Consider the following 24,071-nt stretch of genomic DNA (forward strand, 5'->3'; position numbering starts at 1 on the left):
CTGGGGTGGGAGTTGCTGTCGTGAGCCTATGGATGAGATGGGGTCTGGTGGAAAAATGAATACCTCAGTTATTGGAGGTGTGAGGTGGTTGGCTTTTCTGCTTGTTTGTTTTCTGCTCCACACTGGTTTTTTGACTCCAGGCACACAACAACACTGTTCAAAAAGTGCTCAACTTCAGCTCACCTTGGTACATTGTTGCTGTTTGTTTGCATCCATTGCATGCATTAACCTAAAAACAGTGCAGGAGTACTTACTGGAGCAGGTGTTACACACTGACAATCAGTTATTGTGAAGCAGGTTGTGAAAACAAGTAAGTCCAAAGAAGCAACCTTCGCTTTTCCTCATGCCCTCTCATGCAATATGTGTTTATTTTGAGTTGCCCATAGTTCAGCTCTCCCTGAAAGTTTTCTTATTTGCTCTTTGAGGTGGTCCAGTATTCGGTTCAGTTGTGAATTCCTGCTTGTAAAGCAGGAGTTCTCCATTTGGCAACCTCTTGGGAATAAAAGAAGAAATTGGAAATCTCTCGTTGTGTAGGTGTTTCGTTCTGGAGGTGTTTCTGGCTTTCCATGTCTGAAGAATGAGTAGGTTGCCTTGAAATAATGACATTTGCGGAAGCTCTTTAAGTCTGATCTGTATTTATTAGGACTTTATAGCATATAAGTGGGATGGGTTACAATCTGGGGTGTATGAAGAAAAGCGTCACAAAATTTATTCTGGAAAAAAAGAAGTAATTCAATGAATCAGTTGAGTCGATATCTCCTACAGAAGAAACAAGAAACCCACATAAGCTCTGGTTCCTACTGAAATCGATATCCCCACTTTACTGGTTTTTAAGGGTCCAAGGCATCAAATTTGGTGTTTAGTGTCAAAATCTCAAATCCTGAGCAAACCTGAAGTAGGGGACCATGGTACAGAAAATACTTAAAGTATGCATGGGCACTGGACACCAGCTTGGATCCCTGGAGCTACAAGTGCAGCCCATGGGAGGCCATTACTGCCCTCTGCTGCACCATCTCCAGCCTCACCCTCTGGAGCCTCACAGATTCCCACTACAAGACCTTCCTCTGCTTGGATGGTTTGGCTATTTTGGTGATGTCCGGGCTTAGGAACAGCAGTGATTCTTTTTCATAAGGAAGAGAAGTAATTTCTAAGATACAGGGCATCTTCTGTACTCATGAGGTGAGTGTAAAATACTGTAAGGTATTGCAGGCTCTGAAGAACTAAAATGCCTGCGTGAGAAATCATTGGCAATACGGTGGGGTTTAATTAATAAATTTAAAAACTTTTTTGTCAAAAAACTTCTTAGCATCTTCTTCTCAACTGAGCAATTTCAAGATTTTTCTTCGTTTGTCCCATTTTTTTCCTCTCTGTGCCATTTTATTCACAACTGCTCAATACTTGCCATTTGATATCAATGGGCTTCAGAAGTCTTTTGATGATCTTTGAAATTAATTTCATTAATAAGTCTGTTCTTAGCCCAAATGAAGTTTTCTTGCTGTGATCTGTGTCAAATCTGTTGGTCCTTCCTGTTCCAGCCGTCCCTTCTTGCTCTTGCAACTTTGACCAAACAAAGTTGCTCAGCGTCTTTTCCACAGGGGTTCCAATGTTGCCTAATGCAAGGAAAGACATTGCTTGTTCAAGTCAGACTGCCACAGGGACAACGTGGATGGGTCCTGAGATGCTTCCAAGATGGGTGGAAGAAGATACTTATTTCCGGAGCTGGCCGGCTTGGGAGCAGTGGGGACTACTGTGTTTGCCTCCAATCCCTATTCAAAAACTTTCTTTTTTTTTTAATGCAATATTTCTACATCCGTTTTGGTGATAAACTCACATGGCCATGACAGAGCCTTCCTATGTATTTGTGCAGTGGCCAAAGCATTGAACAAAGCCTCTAGAAAGTAATAAGATACACAATAAAATAGTAATTAAGAAATCCTCTCTTAGGGACATGTTGCTTTCTATATTTTTAATATGGCTGATGTACTTTGAGACACTGAAAGCATAGCAGACCATAATGTCTTGAGTTTGCTTGAAGATGATGATGAGAAAGCCTGATGATAGAAGGCTCAAATTGGAAAACCTTGTGAACACACAGTCCACAATGCAGCACTCTTATCTCTCTTGACAACCTGCTTTATCACCTCTCAGAGAAAAGGTGGCAAAATCAGTTAAATCAAATGACTTACCATTGCAGCCTTTTGTTGGATCCCTAAAAAGGCATTCCAGCCCATTGGGAAAGGATGCTCTGTGCATGCATTTTAAATAATTTTGAGAGTTTAATTTTTTACCCATTTAATTACTAATCAGTGTCAGAAGCCAGCTGCAAAATAATTTTGCCCAATTCTTTCTTTCTCTACCTTTCCTGTCTTAAAGAGTCTCCAGGGATTGCCCTTCTTCAGTCCTGAACACTCTGTTTAAATATGTAAAAAAAAAAAAATCGAAATACAAACATCTAGTTTGGATATGTGGTTTAAATCTGGCATCTAATGAATTCCGAGGGGTTCCCAGATCCCTCAATTCCTCTGAACATCACACTCTGACTAATTTAAAAATTCTACTGTCCTAAGAGCTCATGTTTTTTAAACACTTAGAGAGCATAATAACGAACACGAGAGAAAAGCCAAAAGAATATGACAGAGACATGAATTTTAAACAGCAAGTGCCAAAAAACCCTGAACATCTCTTTTCCTTTTAAATAAGTTTACAACCTTAAGAGAAAAAAAAAAATAAAATAATGTGTCCTCTCACTAGATCTCTGGAAATGCTTGGACTTCTTTTGCCATCTGCAAAGTGCTTTTCAAACATTGTTTACTTAATCTTCTCCTGGGAGACCAGTGGGAAATTACTGTGGTCTTTTTCAAGGTATAGAAATTGAAACAAACATACTTAAGCCTCATAATTTAGGAATTCATTCCCAGTGGATTCATTCTCTTCAGCAATTCCATTTTCAGGACTGATGGCTGCAGGGAGCAATTGGAGAGGACAAGAATGGGGAAATTAGAAAGTTTCCAGAGGAAGGGATCTTTAATGGTGAGCAGAAATTAAGGAAGAAGAATGTGAACTGGAATCACACTTTGGAGTGGGAATGGTTATTTGGAAGCCTTGAAAAACGTTTGAGAGTCAAAATAAAATCCGTAGGCCTGGTGAGGCAGGGGAAGGTGAAGCTGGTGCCTCAGAGGAGTGTGCATACTCTGAAGGAAGTGAAGCCTAGGACTGTGGCACTAACCCTCTCGTCTCTGTCTTCCTGTCTCCTGTCTGAAATGGACCTAATACTTAGTCAGATTTCCCCAGGCAGAAAATGAAAACACAGTGAAAACACTAAATCAAGGAGGGCATTTAATGACAGAAGTGAGAAATACAGCTGCACTTCATTGCCTCTGGTTAGCCAGACACTGACCCAGCACTATCTGCTGTTGCTGCTGTAAAGGCACCCAGTACACATTTTAGCACTGTCAATTCTCTTGTTCTGTCTTACACCAAAATATTTGTTTGCAATAAAAAACCAGCAGGTTAAAAAACCTCGACAGCATGTCTGAAGAACACACGGTTGCTCTGCCATGCGATGTTGTCGGAATAGCAGTGGTTTACTTGTTAACTGTAAGACCTGGTAGGCAACATCTAATAGCTTTCTTCCTACTGACTTGTCTCTCCTGTGGCCACCTCAAAGCTTTAGCCCAAGAAGGCTGACAGAATTGGTCCATAGTGTGCAGTTAATTGCAGATTAAAACTCCTGCAGATCAGGAACTTTGCCAATGAGATAATGTGAGACAGCGTGCTTAAGGCACTCAAGTAGGCTGATTTATCCCTAAGCAGTATCTGCCCTTTTAAATATCATCAGAACAGTCAGAACTTTTGACTTTAACAAGAAAAAAAGGAAGAAAAACTCCAAAGTTTTGGAAAATTATCTTGCGTTGCATTCAGTGCGAATTAGTGAATGATATCAGAACTGAAAAGTATTGTTTTTCATAAACAACATTATTTGCAATAAATCCTCTGTCAAATTGTATCATAAGGGGAGCAGCAGAAGTGGGACATTATGTTAGGAATTCTTTATTCCTAACCCACATTGCCTAACCCTGTCAACACTCAACATGAATATCCATTTTGCTGCACCATAGCCATATAAAAAAAGGAGCTTAAGATGAAAGTAAGATGGTTGGAACCAAGGAGAACATCCAACAAAATGAATTTGCATTGAAAAATGTTTCTTTGTCAAAGCTGAAATGATTTGTAGGGATGTATTGGTTGTGATGAAATTCTTGATGGTCTCTGAAAACTGGAGCATTACCTTCTTACTGCTGACCAGGACACAAACAGAAACAAACATTGGGATTTTTTTAATCTTGCAATAGGTGCCTCAATGCAATTTTGTTCTGCTGCATAAAAATTGTTTCGAAATCTGATGCAGCTTGATAACACATTTCCAAATGGTGGGAGGGAATTCATGTCCTGAGGCTAGCTACAAATTATACTTGCGTCTTCTTTAGAGCCCATTTACATGACTATAAGGGTGCAGAATTGCTGTTGTATAAATGAGACTCGGAACACAGGCAGTATAATTTCAAGCAGAGCTTGCATATACACCCAGAGTGTAAATACTGGATACCGTTTGCTTTTATAGATATGGCTTTCTGTGCCAAGAAGCCTATAAAGACAACCAGCATAGGTCTCATCAAGGAACAGCTAATAACGTAAGAGCTGTTGAAATAGACCCTGCCTCATCCTTTGGATCATCATTCTATACAACAGAACCCCTGTCCTGGACAGTCCATAAAACTAGCAAATTCTGAATACTGTTTATTCTATAGGTATAATGGGCATGTATGCTTTTTGTGGAAAATGCTGCCTTTTAGCCTCGTGCTGTCTTTAGAACTAGGAAAAGTCTTTCAAACTTCCAAACCCAGACCTCACCAGAGGAAAAAGTAGCTGACAGGAAAGTGTGTTGCATGAGTTCCAGGAGGCAATTACAGAGAAGAGTTAAAAAAAGAAAAATGTAAACCAGCCAGGTTTCAGGCACACTGAGGGAGACAGGATCAAAAGGCCATGAAGGAAAGCAAGGTCAAGAAGCAAGCACAGGACAAGAAAAGCTGCCAGTTGCTTTCCAGTGCTCAGCAGAGAGGCCTGAGCTCTGCTCCTATGTCTGACCCATCCACGTACCTCACTGTGTAAGGGTGCAGGACAACAGTGTCAGCTGCTGGTGTTTTCCTGATCTCACTGCAAATTGGTTCAGGTAGTTGTGTGAGCAAAATGTTATTGATTTTTGTTTTCCCCCTCAGCTTGGTAATTTCAGTTTTGTGTCTGTTAATTTTCTGATTTGCTCTTTGAATTGTCGCACCATGAGATAAACATTGCGTTGGGGCAAAGCAAATGTCTGGCTGGAATTGTGCTTGTGCCAGCTCTGACTTAGACTGGCTTCAACTGTCTAAGTGGAAATACACCTAAGATGTTTTCTAAGCCCAGAGTGAAATCTGCAGGCTTGGGTCAGTGGTAGTTGCTTTAGAGCTGTTGCTAGCTGTATACTGGGAGTCTCTTTAAGTTCAAAACTTGTTTTTTTTGCAAAGACCGCCAAGCAGACATCCCCCTAATAGTAATGAGATATGATATTTGAGCTTACTTAACCTAGCAATTGAGTTGGCGGAGACCTCATCCCCCAAAGTGTCATCACATACTTTGAACTATTCAATCTTTATTTTCAATGTTCTTTCAGTTTTGAGGGGAGGTGTTTTGTGAAAATCAGTCTTCAGGAGAGTCTGATCTTACTTGTGGTACTTCAGTCACTGTTGTATTGAAAACAAGAATTTTTGTACAGCACTCTGGTGGCAGTGGTGGTGGTTTCAACAATTTGCGTGTCTGGCTTCGATGAGCACTTCGAGCACCTGGCCGTGTGCAGTGGTGATGCTCAGCTGATTCTCATGGCTGTGGTGGTGGAGAAACAGCTGTTACAGGATTAATGGTAAAAGTGATGAGCAGTGCCCTGGGGAATTGAGCCCAAGGCACTTTGTTTCCCCCACTGGAGGAGCCAGAACCAGAAAAGATGTCAGCAGCATCATATGACACCATATCATTCTCATCCAGTGGGACAGAGCACCAGCCAATCTGTGGTGACTGGTGGATGTACAGATCTGGAAGGAGTGTGTCTGCTCAAAAACGCCAGTTTATGGACTTTCTTTGCAGAGTTTTGGGATGCCGAGGGACCCGGCAGGGCTTCTGATCTCAAGGAGGAGAGGATGTGGGGAGGTGGGGTATGTGTGTGTGTGTGTGTTTGTGTGTTAAAAATCACCTGAAGGCTGACGAAAAGGCAGTCTATCACTTTTTTCCTTAGGTGATTTCTTCTTTTTCAGTTAGTTGTTCTTTATGTTGCTGGGTAGACCAACATAAGAAAACCTTTTGAGTTATTCATTATCTGCTTCTCTGTGCTGGTGCTTTCTGCTGCTCTCCTTTCTATTTCCCTCCATGAGATTCTTTTTCTCTGAAGCTGTTGAGATAAAGAAGCTCATCTTCCCAGACTCAGGTGGAAGAAGGGGGGCTGATCGCTTCCTCACTTTTGTGTAGGAGAGAGGGGAGAACTTCTTTCCATTCTAATTCTCTCCAGATAATTTGATTTGTGTCAATCCACAAACTTGGTAAGGTGTCACTGACACTGTGGGATCACTTCCTGAATTTGTACGTATGCAGATTTATAGCACAGTGTATAGGTATGGATTTCCCTGAAATCAGTACTTGCTCAACTGCAGCCAGGCTATACATAGAGTACATTTTATTTGTTAGGTGACATGAGTGGCGAAATTCTTCTTTGACTATTGTGAGACCATTTTTATGGTACCTGTTTTATTTATCTGATTGTTAAATAACTAATAATCTCATCTGTCTTGGCAGACCACAGACAGATTGGCAAGGATGGATGGTCACCCATCAGGAAGAATTGGTGTAGGAGACTACTTGCTAGCCTGTGTGGATGGGACATGCCCTGTAGAGCAAAAGTAAATCCTCAGATCAGACAGAAGGGAGGAAACACCATTTGCACAACCTGTCAATCCTTCCTTTGTTTTGACTTGTGTTTGTCTAGTTTGTAACTTCACCTTTGAAAACCATGGCAGTTCTGTTGCTGTCATGTTCAAAGCAAGCATTTTAAAACGCCTGTCAGTTGTGTTTCTTTAAAGTAAATGTCAAGTCTACCTTCCACTTGTGTGTTATTCTGTGTTTTGGTGATGAAACTAGAGAATTGCCAGTCATACTTGGAATTGTTAGGTAGGGTGTGTGTAAGGGTGCAGCAACCTCCAGAGAATACCCCTCAGTTTTTTCACTCTGTTTCCGCTTTTGGGTAAGCAGCCTATGCTTTCCAGTGTTGGAAGATAGAAGGAGACAGCTCGTAGAGTATGGTCTTTCAAATGGATTAATCCTCCAAGTCCGTAGCTGCTTGGTTTTGGATTGAAAAAAAAGCAATATATCTAAAGAAAAAAACCTCAGAGATGTTTTCGAGGTTGGTTATAAGCCAGGAGAGTCCCGTTGGGTCCCTTTCTAGTAGTATTTGGTAGGATCTGATGTTGGCATTTCCCCATGATCCCAGACGTTCTGCTTTAAAAAGCATCTTCCTTTGTTCTCTTTTTCCTCTGCTTCTGCTTCCCAAAGTAGTAGCAGGATTTTGTGTGCTGCCCGAGGATGGTGAAGAACTTTGAACTTGCTTTTAAGGTGACCTAGTACTAACAAAAGAGGAAACAGGGGGATGATCCCTAAGGAACTGGGAAATAGGGTTGGGGTATGAGCAGGAGGAGCAGCCAGTGAGGAGAACTGGTAGCAGGCTGAATGTCTGGGCCCAGAGGGTGGTGATTATCAGGGCAAAGTCATTTAGTTGGAGGCCAGTAACCAGTGGTGTAGCCCAGGGAACAGTCCTGGCCCCAGTCCTGTTGAAGACCTTTCTTAATGATCTGGATATTTGGGCAGAGTGGGCTCTCAGCAAGTTTCTTGACAACACCAAACCAGGAGGAGCAAAGGATGATAATTCAGAGGTAATCCAGAGGGTTCTTCTGCCCTCTCTGATAGGCTGGAGAAATGGGGTGACAGGAACCTTGTCGACTGCATGAAATGCCAGGTACTATATGTGGGAAGAAACAAGCCCAGGCATCAGCATATGTTTTCCAGCTGGAAAGCAGCTTGGCAGGAGGGGCCATGGAGAAGGGGCCAGCTGGTGACTTTAGGGTTCCCTGCCCGGAACCTGAGGTCTTGGCAGTGGCCAATGTCACCATGCTCATTTGCATGTGGAAGCATTTCCCAGAAGCTTTTGCTCCCTGGCACATTGTCCTCAGAGCTGGCTTGTCACAGGGGCTTGGGTTGGCACTTGCTCACATTCTTGGAGGAACTGCAGATGTGTAAGGAGGTGGGAGGACATGGCTCTCTGGTTCCTGCACCCCAGGAGCTGCAGGACCGCTTCCACATGTCCTGTGCCATCACCAATGCAGCATCTGCACCTCCAAGCGGCCTTGGGAGCCATGCTGTGCAGGGAAGGGCAGAGAAACAGCCGTCTGGAGCACGTCCAGTTCCTACTCCTCACCAGGGACTGGTGGGAGGAGTGAGAGTGGGAGAGGGGAGAGGCTGCTACCACTGAGCTCTCAGCCCCAGTGGGTCCTGCCAGTGGTTCCCCAGGTGTCTTCGAGGAGCATGGGCATGTTGTCAGAGATGGCTGGTCACCCCTCAGGCAATATTGGTGAAGGAGATTTCTGGCTCCTCTGTCTGGATTGAACAGGCATTGACCTGGCTGGGGAAGCACTTCACTAGGTCACGCTGATAAGAAGATCCAAACTTGCCAACGAACTGTTAAGAGAAATGATGGGTTTTTTCCTGCTTTTGAAGAAGAATCCTTGTCTGTCGCTTTTAATTAGCCAAATTATAGCTGTCATTGTGTTCTGCTGCTCATTAAATACTAGGAGGCTGCTTCAAATATTATGGGGAAATTAAAGAGACAGTCTTGATAAGATTCTTTCTTTTAACCAGAAAAAAATATGACTTCCCTTGTATTGCGACTCTTTGCTAAATAAAGCCTTTGTTTCATCCAACTTCATTTTCCCCCTGCATTACACCTTTCTACTAATATCTAAGGACTTTAGTGGTGCTGGTCTCAGGAAAGAAAGAAAAAAAAGAAAGTAATATTGATAGATGGACAGACCTCTTCTGCCAGGCATCCTGCCCTCTCACTTTTACAGCCAAGAAGGATGTTTGAGCACTGCATAATAGCTATCATACAGGCTTTAGTGCAAATACAGTGTATGACAGAAACAGACTCCACCTTTCCACATTGCTCATATTTTTTCTTTCTTTGCTGTTGCTCTAAAGAAAATACAGATTCAAACCCACCTAGATTATAAACCACTCACTGTAAAGCTTATATTTATATACAAAAAGCACAGGAATGACCTGTGAATAAGAGACTTCCCTGTTTGAATTCTATATTAAAGTCTTACACCAGCTTTAACAAGAGTTGGTAATGGATAAATTTCAACTACTCTTCCTCTTCTTAAATATTTAATTATAGAAAGCCTCGTGCATCTCAGTCAAGGATGTGGATCCCATTGCACTCAACATAAATCCAGAAAGAAAGGATGGAGAGTTCACAGCATAGATATTAAGCCAGATGGAGTGGACAATAAGTGGGGAAATACATGGAACCAATGAAATTATATTGATCTCTGCGCAATGTCCTGGTGGCTTAGCCCTTTTCTTTTTATGAACACTATAAAAAAGCAAGGTTCTTTAAGGTAGGTAGTGAAAGCAGTTAATAAAATAACCTTGTGCATGCCTTCAGTAAACTCCATTAAAGCAGAAAAAGTGGTGTCAGAGAAAACCTGGTATTGTTCATTCCCTTACCTATTCAGAAAGTGAAGACAGCAGCAGTGACTAGTGAAGACCAGCTCAAGGGGCTGTCCCTTTTGGTGGGGACAGGGATGGTGTTACTCAGAGCACGGGCACAGGAAAAGGCAGAGAGAGGGAAAAAGGAGCCTAGAATCAAAATCAGAGAGGAAGGCCAAGTGGGAACAGTTAGAGGTGGAAGACAGACAACATATGGCAATAATATTGCAGGAGATGGAAATAAAATGCTGTGCTGTTTAATAGAGGAAAAAGAGCAAGAAGAGAGAGGTTGGATGGGGAAGACACTGGAAAGAAGCCCAGCTCTTCCAGCATATTTGAATCTAAAGCAAAGAAGGCACACAAGAAGACTTGTGCAAGGTCACTAATCATGGATGCTTCTACATTGCATAAGATCCTGCAATATAGCTATGCCTATGTGGGGCACTCTCAACCCCATATCTCTGTTATTAAATACAAACATACTCTTTACTCTCTCTTTCCCTTAGAAATACCAAGTCACTTTGGGGAAATACAGTTAAGCTTTTATAAAATCATCAGCATGCTGCTCGGCAATTTTATTCCCATCTAATTCCTTCTATGTGGTTAAAAACTGGGCCGTGTGCTCCCTTTTAAAGCAGAACACTGTGTCCCACCTTGAAAGACACACCACGTTTAAGTGTTTGCAAGCTAATAAGTCTGACGGGGCAGCAAATCCAAGGCCTGCACAACACTAGCCACTTGTTTATCAGTCTTGCAAACGTGCAAATAAGATACGGCCTTGTCAATAAAATACATTTCAATTTCATTTTCTCCAAGGCAGAAAAAGAAGACACATAGAAAAAAAAAATTGGTGCCTGAATGTCTATCGGTTCATTTTCAAAATCTGCTTTTATTTATCCTCTGGTTTTCATTGATCTCTGGCAATAGACATGCCAGCTGAGAGAACTTAGTTCTAACAGACGGTTTTTCTTCCCTCTGCCAAAAGTGATCAGGTTTCCTCTATGAGCTGTGCTTGGGAGTCTTCAGTCAAGTTGAAATATATCTTAATTCAGCAGATTATAACCAAATGAAATACATCTTTGCTCCAAAATATTCTTTTTTTTAGGGTCTTAAAAATTAATTTTCATTCCTTTTCTCTCTAAAACACACAGGTTTATTGACAGCATGTGTCAGTCTCTGAAATCCAACATGTTTCTTATTGCACCTTATTATGAATCCCTTCTCTCATCTTTCTTGGCTGAGCATCTCCCCACCTGCCAGCTCTCTCCTTCGCCTCCTGCTTCCAGACCCAAACCCTCCTCCATAGCCCTGGTGGCGCTGTCACCTTCATGCACCCAGACATACAGGTCCCCAGCATGGGATAGAATCACTCTGAACACACCTGCAAAGCTCATTACCCCACACTGGTTTTCAGATTGTCTTTGTGGGCTCCTGGACCACCTCTGGGTTTGCTGCTCAGGGGTCTCCCAGCCCCCTGGCAGGAGACAAGAGTTAGCTACTCTCAGCTCTGCAAATGGAAAAAGGTGAGAAATTTCTGCTTCAAACCAACCCACTTCCTTCTTGCTGCTGCTGCTGAATCCCTTTTCCTAGGATGTTTTCCTCCTGAGCATTGTGTGCATTTGAATATCTTTTTCTGACTGCAAACGTCTCAGAGGCAGCTCTGATCCATCCTGAAAGCTGAAAACCCCTTTTACACCATAAGATTTAATTCAGTAGGAAATCACAAGGAGCAACTAATTCAAACATTGTTTAACTAAGGAAAAGTGCTCCTTATGGCTTAGATTTGATGCATCCATACACGCCAAAACATACACTCGGCTTGATAGGGCATACACAGCATGCTACATTTGCACTGTGAGTACTGGCACTTTTCATGTGAAATACTGGGAGCAGTGAGACTACTTAGTCACACTTCCCTATTTGCATACTGATACTTCTGCGCTTTCACACAAGAACTTCTGAATTTCCCCTGTGACTGACATATGTAAAGCACAGGTACGTGCCTTGACAAGCAAACGCATGTCAAGAATGTATTTCTACCTGTGCTTGTTCCACTTGGCCTCTCTTTTCCCTCCTACAATGGAACTTCCTAGCCTGTTTAAATCAGCAGGGTTACAGACTAATGGTTCAAACAGTCCAGCATATAAAGCAAGGGGTAAGTTGAACCTTGATTGTGCTTCAATAAATCAGGAGTTAGTTGAAGGTAATTAACTATGACCTACTCTTTACCACAGAGGACCTGATAGCTCAAACCACGAAGAGGGTGAGGACTTGTAGAGGAGTGGTTCTATTTGTAGCTCTATGCCATTATCATCCGGTTGGTTAATATTATTAGCAGCATAAACCAAATTAAATTAATTTGGTGATGGTGAAATCATGTTTCTATGAATAACGCTGAACACCTTCTGTAAAAATATTTAAAACTGAAAAAAATAGCATGACATTTTACCTTTCCTGAAATTCAATTTCCTGTCATTACAGAAGTTCAATTGCAACATTCTTGTGAAAACCCAGCAAACAGAGCAGTACAACTGTTATAAACAGGTTAGAAAAAAAATCCTATGACACCAGTAACGTTTCACTTTTAAGTGGGAAACATGTTCTACTCACAGCTTACCTGTCTTCTTCTGGTTATTTAACACCGGCAATCTAAATTTCCTTTGACTGAGGCTAATGGGGCTTTTTGTGTGCAAATTCCCAGGGCTCAAGTAGGAAAGTGAGAGTGATTTATAGTACATGCAGTCAGGTGCACTTGAGCATCATGCTGGGGCAAATTGGATCCCAAAGTCCTGGCAAAGTCAGGCGTGGAAGGGGTCCCTCACCTCTTGGCTAGTGGGGCCGATGATGAGAGCACCCCAATCCTGGCCTCATGGTGAGCAGTGGGAGGGCTGCTGCTCACAAGGAGGAGGAGGAGGAGGAGGACATGGGACCAGACGGCGGTTGTTTGACTTGGCTGTCCTCACCTCCCATGGCAGCCAATCTCTCTGCCAGCATCCAGCCATTCCCACAGTAAGCCTGGTCTTAGCCTGTGATGCTTGTGCTCAGTTATTACTTTGGATGTTGTTGAAGTTTTCCTGGGAAGCTTGAGCCACGGCACGGGAAGCACATATTTCAGTTTACAGCCTGGGCCAGAGTGAAACAGGATTTCTCTGGCAGAAGGAAGAAGGCAGTCTTTTCACCTCAGGCCTGTCTTCTGACTGGATAGTGATGGCTGGTGTCAAGGGATGTGGGAGAGCTCTTCACAGAAACCTGCAGGAATCTCCTCATGGAAAGTCTTCAGCTGCCTAAGACACTGGGCTGGGCCAGGTACCCTGGAAGTGAAAACAGCCACTTAACAGTTTCATAGCCTTTTTTATGTTTATTTGTAAAGCACTTTGCAACAAGTGAGTTAACATTAGCTTCCCTCCACAGAGAGCAGAAACAGGCAGAGGTGTCAAAAAGTACCTGGCAAGTTAATGGCAAAAATATAAAGAGAAGCTGAGGCATTTCATTCATAGGCAGGTTCATGGGAAAAACAAAGGAAAAAGAAAAAAGAAAATTGAATACACAGAAGGTAAGAAAAGCACATTTGTCTGTTAAAAAGTTTTAATAGGATCGCTGAGCTGTGACCGCAGCTGATGTTGTTTGTGAGCAGACAGTGATTTTGCTATAAGCTCTCCTTCCCTGAGGAACCACATCAGAAAGGGTCATTTGGACAGAAGGGAACATGGCTTAGGTGCTGACAACCTGGCTTCCTTTCTTATATCAGGGTGACATCAATCTTCAGAGGTCTATACTATTTAGTTCATAACTTGTTAATGATGTGGTAAGTCACCACATTTCCATTTTGTCTAAGAGATGTAGAAGTCAACTTAGTGGTCTAAACAATAGTATTTTAATCCACCTAAAAAATTGATCAAATATCAAATATCTTAAAAATAATATTTGATAAAATTTAAATAATGCATAGACTTATATCCTCATTCAAAGCCCTGTAACACACAGCATGTACACACATACACACACCAAAAAACCTGCAAAATCGTGCAGCAATAAACACAATGCAAAGTATCGTCAGCAACGGCTCTGAATCGCCCAGGGAAATGCTTGTCAAAATCACTCCGAGAACAAGAGTCTATGGCCACTCTGCTCTTTTTATTACTAGAGAAGAGTTTGATGGCAGTGGAGTGAACCGCACTTCTATTTGTTGCATAGTTCCCCTGTGTTACTGCCTTATGTCGCTAATCTACGTGTGGAGATACCACTCTGCCCAATCTAACTGTGCCCTTGCAGTACCCGGAGTACGCCTGTAGAACTGAAGGAATAACTTCATTAGCTCAGCCAGCAGAGGGAACTGTTAATCAGCACTAATTGCTCACGCAGGCCTGACAGATACCCTGCCAAGTTCAGTAAATACCCAGTAAGTCATGGTACTTCATGCTTTCTAGGCTGTATCAGACTGCAAATCACCCAGCGTATTCCAGCACCGTGATCCTCTCTCCACAGTGCTCCTCCAGGCCTTCATTTCCCCTCACCTTGACCTTACTGCTTTCTCCTGGAAGGAGGGCAAGCTCTGAAACTGTTTTTGCACAATGGCATTTTTGTGTCTTTTTGGTCAATTAAGTACTCAGCTAAATTCAAATCCTGGCTGAAACACACACAGTCTTTTCCTCCCTCATGCCCCCTCTTATTCTCCTCTAGCTCTGCTCCTGACGCAGATATATTCTGCTGAACAGCAGCTGTACAAGAGAGGGTTAGATCATGTAGCTCATGTTTAACCACAACTTAGCAAAGGCAGAGGCAGGTTTGACCCACACTGACTGGCTTTGTAACCAGGCTGTGAGCTTGTACCACAATGCCACAGCCACAGCCTGCTCCAGCAGGTACCACTTCTCGAGAGTATGCCTTGTAATTCCTCACAGCTTTCCACGGAGGAAACATACCCATAATGTGCAAAACACTCTTTGCTTAATAACAGTTACTTCAGAAGCTCAGTGGTTATCAACAGTGAGTCAAGGTATGGCTTGGTTGCATCCTCTTCCCTGCCTCTCCCCAAGCTGAGCCTATGTGCTTCAAATCTTCCAACATGAAGTACTTCCCAGTGATATCAGTTTGCTTCCAAGAGAGCAAACGAAAGCAATCCCTTATGCCATTTGTGATAACAATCCAACTTGTTTTATTCAGTTGCTGGTGTTTTATTTCCCTGCAACAGGTAAAAGAAAAGGTGCTTGCAATGCCCCCTCCCTGCCGACAGGTGTAGCTCCCATTCTGGCAGGAGCCGCCCCACCAGCACAGCTGCACAAGCTAGAGCGGGAAATGAAAAATCCTCCGTCAAACTCTGGCACTCCAAAGGGGATCCACTCGATTGAGAGCAAAGAAGGCATGATGCAGAAACCTGATTAAGCAACTTCTGATGATCTTGGATCTTGGAGCACATTAAGCAATGAAAGGAGCCAAAGGCAGCTCTCTCTTACACCAGCGACCTGTGGGTCACCAACATTCCTTTAACGGCCAACAAGCAGCTGGAGCACAGGCTGTGTCAGCCACACCTCAGCTGCAGAGGCGATATAGAAACCCCTGTGGCAGGTCCCTGACACCTCATTTCCTCCATCCGAAACAATGTAAGGAAAGGCTTGGGTAGCTGAAGACCTGGCCTGCTGCATTCACATAAAGTCAGCAGGGAAGTCTCTTTTGAAGGAATACAATGAATTAAACTGGAAGAGGTCCAAGACTCAAGTTACGCTAATTATGGGTTTAAAATTAATGTAACACTAAACACCTGCTTTCTTCAAGCCTGAGAAAGGTGCCTTAGAAGGGTGTTATGTCTAATTTGTGATTTTACAACCTTGAGAGTAAGGTTCTTTTACCATGTGAAATTAATTGCTTAGGAGCCCTCCCTGGGCTCTTACATGGAAATCGGAGCTTTTGAAAAAATGACGGAGTGAAAAGACAACAGCTGTAAGGTGAAACCCATGATGGAATAAAGGCAGTGCCTTACAGAATTAATTTTACTTTTCCCTGTAATGCATCCCTGGTTGGCTTAGTAGTTATCCATCTGCTTAACACTTCCTTTTCTATTGTAATTGGTTAAAAAAACCCGAAATTTTTCCTGCCTGGATTATTTTTTTTTTTTCTTTTTTTTTTTTTTTTGCATTTTAAACAAAACTGGTTTTAAAACAAAAAGCTGTCAAAGCTCAGAGCTGATGAACTTCACCCAGCCTATTCCTATCTCTCAGTCTTCAATGGAGTCTCTCTTTCTTTTCTGGGGTACCTGTGGGGCACAGCAGCCACCCTCCTCTTCCAGGTGTCCTCTATCCAGGCACATCTGGCAGCAGCTAAGCAGCAGCCCTGCCTGTGCATGCCACTTGGGAGCAAAAGCAAAGCCACCCATACAGCACTGCAGCTGGAGAAAAATGGTTTAGAGGGCCACATACTCCAAAAAGCCCTTTGAGAGTTTCTGGGAACACCTCTGACTGCAGTCTGGTGACACACTTCCTACTCATAGTGTTCCTTCCTCTCAGACCTGACTGGCATACAGGTGCCTCTTCATCCATCTCAAGGCCTCGTGGAAGGGCGGGGAGAAGAGACATAAACATTCCTGCACATCGATCTTTAAAAGTTGTGTAACTTGCATATAGCAATAACACCTGGGAAATCACCTCCCTTTGGACTGGCTTATGGCTTGTAAATATTACTCATGCAGAGCAGTTATCCTAGAACAGTGACTTTTGACATACGCATGCATTGTCATTCTTATTTCTTGCAGCATGTTGTGTTTCCCGCATTTTCAGTGCTGTATTTCCAATTCCCCATGTGCTGTACTGCACCCGCAGGGAGACTCATCCCAGACGTCCAACTTTTTGGGCAACTTGGAGCAGCTGCAACTTTATAAAGGAAAATAATGATACATAAGAAACAACTTAATTTTCTCTTTGCTGGCTCAGCGAGCTTCTTAATCAGGTGGGAACAGGGATTAGCTGCCTAATATTTTGAGTTTGACAATCTTAGTCCTGAAAACAGCGCCATTGTTGATGTCCTAGAAGTCACTGATTCTCCATGGGGCAGTACTTAGAAACCCAAAACCATCTGACTTACTTGCAAGCATTTTCTTATTCCAAAAAACCCCAGATAATGAGATAAATCCTCCTCAATCTGTGAGTAGATTTTTCTCGAACGGAATAACATCAGGTCATTGCTCCCAGCTTTGCAACTATAAGCAACCCTTGCTCCCCACTGCCGCATCCTCAATATGTTATGATCCCAGAAATATGTCCTTGATAAAACAGCAGTCCCACAGCCATCAGTCCAGGGGAAGGGGAGTGGGAAATGACTCCCTGCCATCCCAGGCACTGGGATGTTGACGGACTCAAGCAGCTGTGGGAGGAAGGTGGGAACAGGCCAGCAGGTTTGATCAGAGGAGGTGGCAAATTACAGAACCAAGAGGGAAAGAGCCCAGAGTGGCTTAACTCAGGTAAAGTAGCTAAAACACTTAATTTTTGCCCTTGTTGATACTATTTCGGTGCCTCCGTCTATAACATCTGGTTGCCTTAGATACATGAGGTAACTACGGCAACTAGATATTACGAGGAGAAGGATAAGAAATAGATTAACATTACTGAATTTGGCAGGCTCTAAAATAGCTCTTCTGTAAAGCAGAGGCAGGTGCAGAGGGTGCATCAGCACCGTGGGACAGTGAATGGCAAAGGTGGCCACAGCAGGACAACACCCTGGCTTGAGGCTGTGTAAGCATGTGGGCCCATTACCCCTTTACATCTGCTTGGAGCAGAATTAGTGGCCAGAGAGTACCAAAATACTTGGGATGCTCAAAGGGGTTGCCCAGTATTTGTCTTGGAGCTATTTTCACAGTAAGTCATTCCATCCCCACCACCCCACCCTCCCCAAACCTCTTCACCTCAAAACCAAGAAAGATTCTGGGAAGTACAAGTTGTCCTCCCCAGATTCCTAACTAAAAGGGGGATATATGAGGTGAAAAGATTGTGGTGACCAAAATCGCTGTGAGCCTGAACACGCTCACATCCTAAATATCACTTCAGTGGCACAACTGACACCATGCCTTGGTAATGCAACATACAGTAGTGCCACAGAACAGATCAGAAAATGATGCACAGTTCTCATCTACTGATAATTTTGGTGCTTTTCAGAATAAATAGTTAAGCTGTTGGAAGGCAAGCAGCTTTCAGACTGTGTGTGGTGGTTGTTTTCCCCGCAGAAAGTCATTAAAGTGCACTGAAACACTCCAGTGACCTCTTTGCTCTAGACAGTAGGGAGGAGTGGGTGTTCCCAGATTTGAAACCATCCAAGACTGCCAGAAAGACGTGTTTATGCCCAAAATGTCTGTCTGACTTTTTTTTTTTTTTTCTGGCTTGCAGGAAAAGCTATGTTAATAAATCGCCTGAAAAGCTGGATCCACATGCTGTCTGAATATCCTTCACCATGATTATTCCTACATAGAAATTTTCCCTACATAGCTAGGACAAAGCCTTCATTTCTTATTTGACTCAAAACTACAGTCATTTACAGAAGGAAGCCAGCACCACTGCTCCATCTGATGTATTTCATTAAAAATACTTGTAGGATCAGGGTGTTACAGTAGCCAACCAGCTACAGTTCTGTAAATGAAAGGCATCACTCATTAACCCTGGGAACACTGTCTTCCAGACCACAAAGGGCGCTGCCTTATTATATTACTTACATGTGAAATCTGAGCACCTAAACTAGAAGGTCCCCACCTTTTCACCTCAGCAGGCTGCTCGAGTGCAGTCTGCGGAGTTTTGCTTCACTTAGCATGTTTTTCTCATTAAACAGGCTAGTTGGTAACTGAAGTAAGTCCCTATTTTTCCCAGTAAATTGCCCTCAGAATTCTTTGCTATTTATCTTCAGAGATGAGAATTGGTTAGATGAACAGTAGTGAAATTCAGACTCAATAAATGTAAGTAATACACGCCGGAGGAGTAATAAGACTGTTTTCAAGCACCTTAAGGGCTCCAAACTACTACCACAATTTTGTAAAGCAACCCAGGTGGCAATGCATAGCTCAGTTAAAGTCATTGCTTAATATGCAACCAAAAATGCTGAAAAGATATTGGAAAGTTTAAAGAATGTGTGCAAGTTAAAAAAAAATAAATAAAAAGGAAAAATTTAAGATAATTTCAAATGCCTGAGCACCGGGCAGACTCCGGTATAATATTCTGTATTTACTGTTCAAACTATTTCAGAAAAGGTATCACAAGGGTTAGGAGGAATTTCATAAAGAATAGCAGGTGAGAAACCTTTCCAGTTAAAGTGACGTCTGAAGGAGTGAGACAATATTCACTAGGAAGCAGAAAACTAGGAGGGGACCTGAGAACAAGCATGGAGAATAAGAAATGATCTGGAGAGATTAAGAGCTTCTCTTTTTCCTTCTTGGTAATACAAATAGTGAATATTCAGCAAATTAGAAGCTGGGAAGTGCACAACATAAAAAAGGAAACACTTTTACACAGCCCGTGCAATTTAAATCCCTGGAGATGGCTGTGAAAGCAATATAGGAGGTTACTGCCTAGATCCCCTTTCCTATTTTGTACCCGCCCTTGCAGACACTTGAAGGACCGTGTGCTGGCTCTTTGGTCACCCCACATCACCAGCTGAAACCTTGGCTTGAAACCTGAATGAAAGTGGCCATGTAGCATGACGTCTGAGGTCTGGCAGCTAGGAGCTGGGGTACATGCTCTGCTCTACTTCATTATGAGACTGACAGCCAGCAACAGAGAGGTAGTAACAAGTATGTAATGATACGGAGCTGCAGCTGCTGGCTCAGCGAATATAGGTCAGAGCTACAAAACTTTAATCTACGGAGGAAGCATGAATGTCAAAAACATAATTAGATTTGAGCAGGATTGCAAATTGTGGGGGTAACCAGAGACCTCAGAGTTCACCCAAATTAACTGATAGAGAATTTATCTCTTTCCATGTAGATGCAAATGGGACTAAGCAGCAAGACCTTCTGAAGACACGGTGACCTTGTCCAATATTTCAGAAAATTTGCAAACTTTTTCCACCCAGCAGGCAACATAGGGCCAGGACCTTTCAACAGCAGTGCTGCAAGCTCACCTCTGCAGTCTGCTGTTCAGACACTATTAGCTGGGCAGTGTTCAAAATGAGCGGTCCAGTAGAGGAATGGGGTCACACCACCACAGCTTGGCACAGAGAAGCAAGTTGTTGTTTCTGGGGCCACAGTCCGCCAGAATACGGGTTCATCACAGAGTGCCAAAGAGTGATGTATATACGTGAAGCATCAATGTGTGCTAAACAGTGATGTATATATGTTAAACAGTGAGCATCACCGTGTGTTAAACCAAGAAGAAATCTCAAGCCAGACAGAAATTTCACAGAAATCAAGTAGCTTTTTACCTGTGAAGAAGTTCCCTTTTGACAATTCAAACCCATCTTTAGAGCTTTATTGCCTGTAAAATTGTTGAAGGTGATTCCCTCATCGTCACCAAATTGCCATGTTAATGTCGTAGCCAAATGTAGGAGGACAGGCGAGGGCAGGGTTCCTTCTGTGGGCTGGAGGAGTAGAAGGGCTGGTAGCAAAGCTGGTGTTTGGGGGAGGAGCAAAAATGTCAGGTTAGGAAACATTATGACTTAGAAAGTAAAATACAGGCTTCAGTTTTATGAGGCCTTCGCAAGAGCATTTTTCTTGACGTGTGCCAATATTCATATGTGGGCCAGTCACACAAGCAGTGCTGCTAGGTGCAGAACACTTAATGATTCCAGTGGGAAAGTCATATATGGGCTGCTTGCAGAATCCAGGAACCCTGAGTTGCACATAACATCTTTGGTAATGTGACAGTCTTAAGGGGATAAGCTGTTCTAATCAGACTTCCGTTTAGGGAGGGAAAAGAGACCCTTCAAGTCTCGCTCTTTGCAGACATGTCTTTCTCACTGTTAATCTGAAAAGTGACATTGTTTCTTTTCTCTGAGGCGGAGCCACGATTACTTAATTTGTAGCCACCGAAGCCTATGCCAAAAAGTTTTGTGAAAAGAAGCATAGATTTTCACAGTGCACTTGAAAACTAAAATGGGGACAGAGAGAGCAAGACCTAAGTCTAGTGAAAACTCAGTGTACGAGGTAGTATCCCACTGGGATGAGGGTTTAAGCCCCCCTGCATGAGCTCTATCTCAAGGAGCAGGGTGAAGTAAGGCTATCCGCTCGAGATTAGGGTTTTTTCTTTATGGTGCCATACAGTGGTTTGAACACTGTACCTGCCCTTGGTCATTCTCTGATATTCGGGACATTAAGCCCTGCGTTGGTCTACAGAGGCAGAAAAGCAGCCTGGGCTTTGTGTGATGGGACCTGCTTTTTATAGAACTGGGTTATTGAGACTGGTTTGAACACAAAGAAGCCAACTAGACTCGTCCATGGCCACTAAGCATCTGAGGCTCACCAGCCTTCCATGAAACACCAAATGGCTCATCTTTGGGTGATTTCGGAAGTGAGAAAAGATTTTCAGCAAGAAAATCTTTCTGGTGCCTTTGTCTTTAAATCTATATGCATGTAACTTTGGGGAAAACAGAGAAAAAATTCTTTCAGAATGAATCCACTTGCTTAAGAGTCAAGTACTATGTATTTACTATATACTATTAATATCACTTTTCAGCATTGCAATTCACTCTTTAACCAAGCATGTAATGCCTCTGCTTTGTTAAAAGCTATCTTAGGCGAACCCAAGTTCTGTTTGTGTTGTTTTTGATGGAGTTTGAATCAGTACACAAATATTCAACTATTTTTTAACACTGTGTGTGATAGCTACTACTGCAATGAAAGACTACCAGGATATTACCAGGCTGCCAATATTTGCTTTAAAAATGTAACTTCTTATTGTAGCAGTGTTACAGTTTCATACCTTTTTTTTTTTCTACTATATGTAATCTTTGTTCATAAATTTACAATCTTACATTAATGCTTTCCTTTTTAGGATATATGTATGCTCTTCACATATAAGCTAGATTTTAGCCATACATCTTTCTTTACAGAAATGGCAATTGGGAAATACGCACAAATGTATTTCGTATTTAAAACTCAGTGTCATCAACAGACTCAAAAGTACAGAAGTTATAGTAGTTATAAAAGGAATATTTTTCTCTTTGTTGAGTTTGTTAAACAGAATGCAGTTCTCACCTTAGGAAAGCATGTCCAGGTTAGACTTAGCAGGAAAAAGTTACTTCCATATTATAATTTTCAATAGAGTAAATTGATTTTTCCCCCCCTCCAGAATTTCTACTCTCAAAGACAGCTCAGAAATGAGAAGACTTCTAGGAAAGGATTTGAAATGGAGACAACTCTTGTCCCAGTACAACAAAAGTCAGAGAAGAAAGCTTTTAATCGAGCACAAAACAGTCTTTGATTTCAAAGTTTTAATTTCTAGCTGGCATGGGACCAATAAAAGCAATCATTTCCTCTTTAGATTTTGTTTTCTACTAATTGAATGTCTGCTCTTGTAAAGCATGTTAGTGAGTGGCACACAGCGCTGGCTGCAGCCCAGCTAGCTGAGCTCCTGAGTTTATCCACTTGGTAAAACACATAATTATGTGCATTGTGTTCACGGAGCCCAAGGTCCCACTGACTTTGACAGCTGATAAGATCTCATTTTAAGACCATCAGCATCTGTTCATAAATTATTATTCCTCCCATTCAGATTTCAGTTACGTTATTTGCTGTGGCTGTTTATCCTTGTTGGCTAAGGATTTCAAAGCAGCTTCAGGGATTTAGATACATTTTCCATTTTGTGTCCATATTTACATTTCCTTGAAGAACCCCGGTTACCCTATTTATAGACCCTTGTTAAGCTCCATGGGCAAAGCAACCTCATGGACTTTGGACACAAAATTTATACGTTTCACTTAAGGATTGGTCAATGGGTGAAACAGGCTAAAATATGTATTCAAAGAGCACAGGAATAATATATTCTGTGTATATAGTGGTCTGAAAACAGGAATACAGGCTTGAACCAGGGCATCAGTGACCTAATTTAGACATTAGGAAGAATTACTCAGTGATAGAGAAGTAACATATTAAGACTATATTGCCATGGGATGCTGAAGTGTTTCCATCTTCAAAAGGAGCATGACCAGCTTCTTTTGAAGCTGAAGGAAGGTGATTCTACCCCTGTACTCCGCTCTGGTGAGACCCCACCTAGAGCATCCAGCTTTCGGGTCACCAGCACAGGAAGGACATGAACATGTTGGAGCGAGTCCAGAGGAGGGCCACCAAGTCTATTAGAGGGATGGAACACCTCTCCTATGAGGAAAGGCTGAGAGAGTTGGGGTTGTTCAGCCTGGAGAAGGCTTTGGGGTGACCTAATTGTGGCCTTTCAGTACCTGAAGGGAGTCTAGAGGAAAGATGGAGAGAGACTTTTTACCAAGAGCATGCAGTGACAGGACAAGGGGGAATGAAATCAAACATAAAGAGGACAGGTTTAGTTTAGATATTAGGGAGAAATTCTTCACTGTGAGGGTGATGAGACATGGGATCAGGTTGCCCAGAGAAGCTGTGGATGCCCCATCCCTGAAAGTGTTCAAGGCCAGGTTGGATGGAGCTCTGAGCAACCCGGCCTAGTGGAAGGTGTCCCTGCCCACAGCACCGGGATTGGAACTAGATGATCTTTAAGGTCCCTTCCAACTCAAACCTTTCTACGGCTCTGTGGTTTTGAGGGCAGGTTAGGTTGTATGGTATTTCATGTGCAGCCGTGCCTCCTTCCAGGCTGGCTCTTCAGGATCCCTCTGGCTTTGTGGCTCTGCAGTTTCGCACAGCTCGTGGGGACAGCGTTCCCCGGGGCCGAAGTGAGGATTGCTGAGGGCGGCGGGGGCGTGAGGTAGCGCGTCAGAGCTGAGGGCTGCCGGTCTGGGTCGGCTGCCTGCGCCTCGCTTCGCTCGCCGTACAGCAAGCAGGCTCTCCCTCCTCGCTCTCCTGTTGGGAGGCCGGGAGAGGCCGTGCCCGGCGGGGACAGCAGCCCTCGGAGACAGGGGCTGGCGGCGAAACGCGCCTTCCCCTCCTCCCCTGCTCCGGGCGGGCCCCGCCGCCGTCCCCTCAGGGCACGGCTGCCCTGCGGCGCCACCGCGCGGCCCCGGGCGGCACAGGCGGGGCGGGGACACCGCCGCGGCGCTGCCGGAGGGACCGCCTGGCTGGCCGACCCCAGCCTCGTATGTAGAGGTGTATACATCCAAACGTGTGCGCGTATGCATGGCTGCTA

The 24,071-nt window shown here is 43.2% G+C and overlaps 1 long non-coding RNA gene across 3 annotated transcripts; it reads right to left on the reverse strand.

Moving 5' to 3' along the window:
• Positions 1-69: 69 nt before the first annotated feature.
• On the reverse strand, positions 70-23,938 carry LOC120324777. Of its 3 annotated transcripts, none has more exons than XR_005566331.1 (4): positions 23,508-23,938; positions 20,230-20,414; positions 12,458-13,151; positions 70-1,610 (listed from the first exon to the last, which is right to left on the reverse strand). It is a non-coding gene; the product is annotated as an uncharacterized LOC120324777 (long non-coding RNA). The 3 variants fall into 3 exon arrangements; XR_005566332.1 differs by lacking the exon at positions 70-1,610 and adding an exon at positions 8,440-8,808; XR_005566330.1 differs by lacking the exon at positions 70-1,610 and having other exon boundaries at positions 10,630-13,151.
• Between the last annotated feature and the right edge of the window lie 133 nt (positions 23,939-24,071).

This window comes from Pipra filicauda, unplaced genomic scaffold (genome assembly GCF_003945595.2).
Source record: "Pipra filicauda isolate LSUMZ 115617 unplaced genomic scaffold, ASM394559v2 scaffold123_size2130275_pilon, whole genome shotgun sequence".
NCBI lineage: Eukaryota > Metazoa > Chordata > Aves > Passeriformes > Pipridae > Pipra > Pipra filicauda.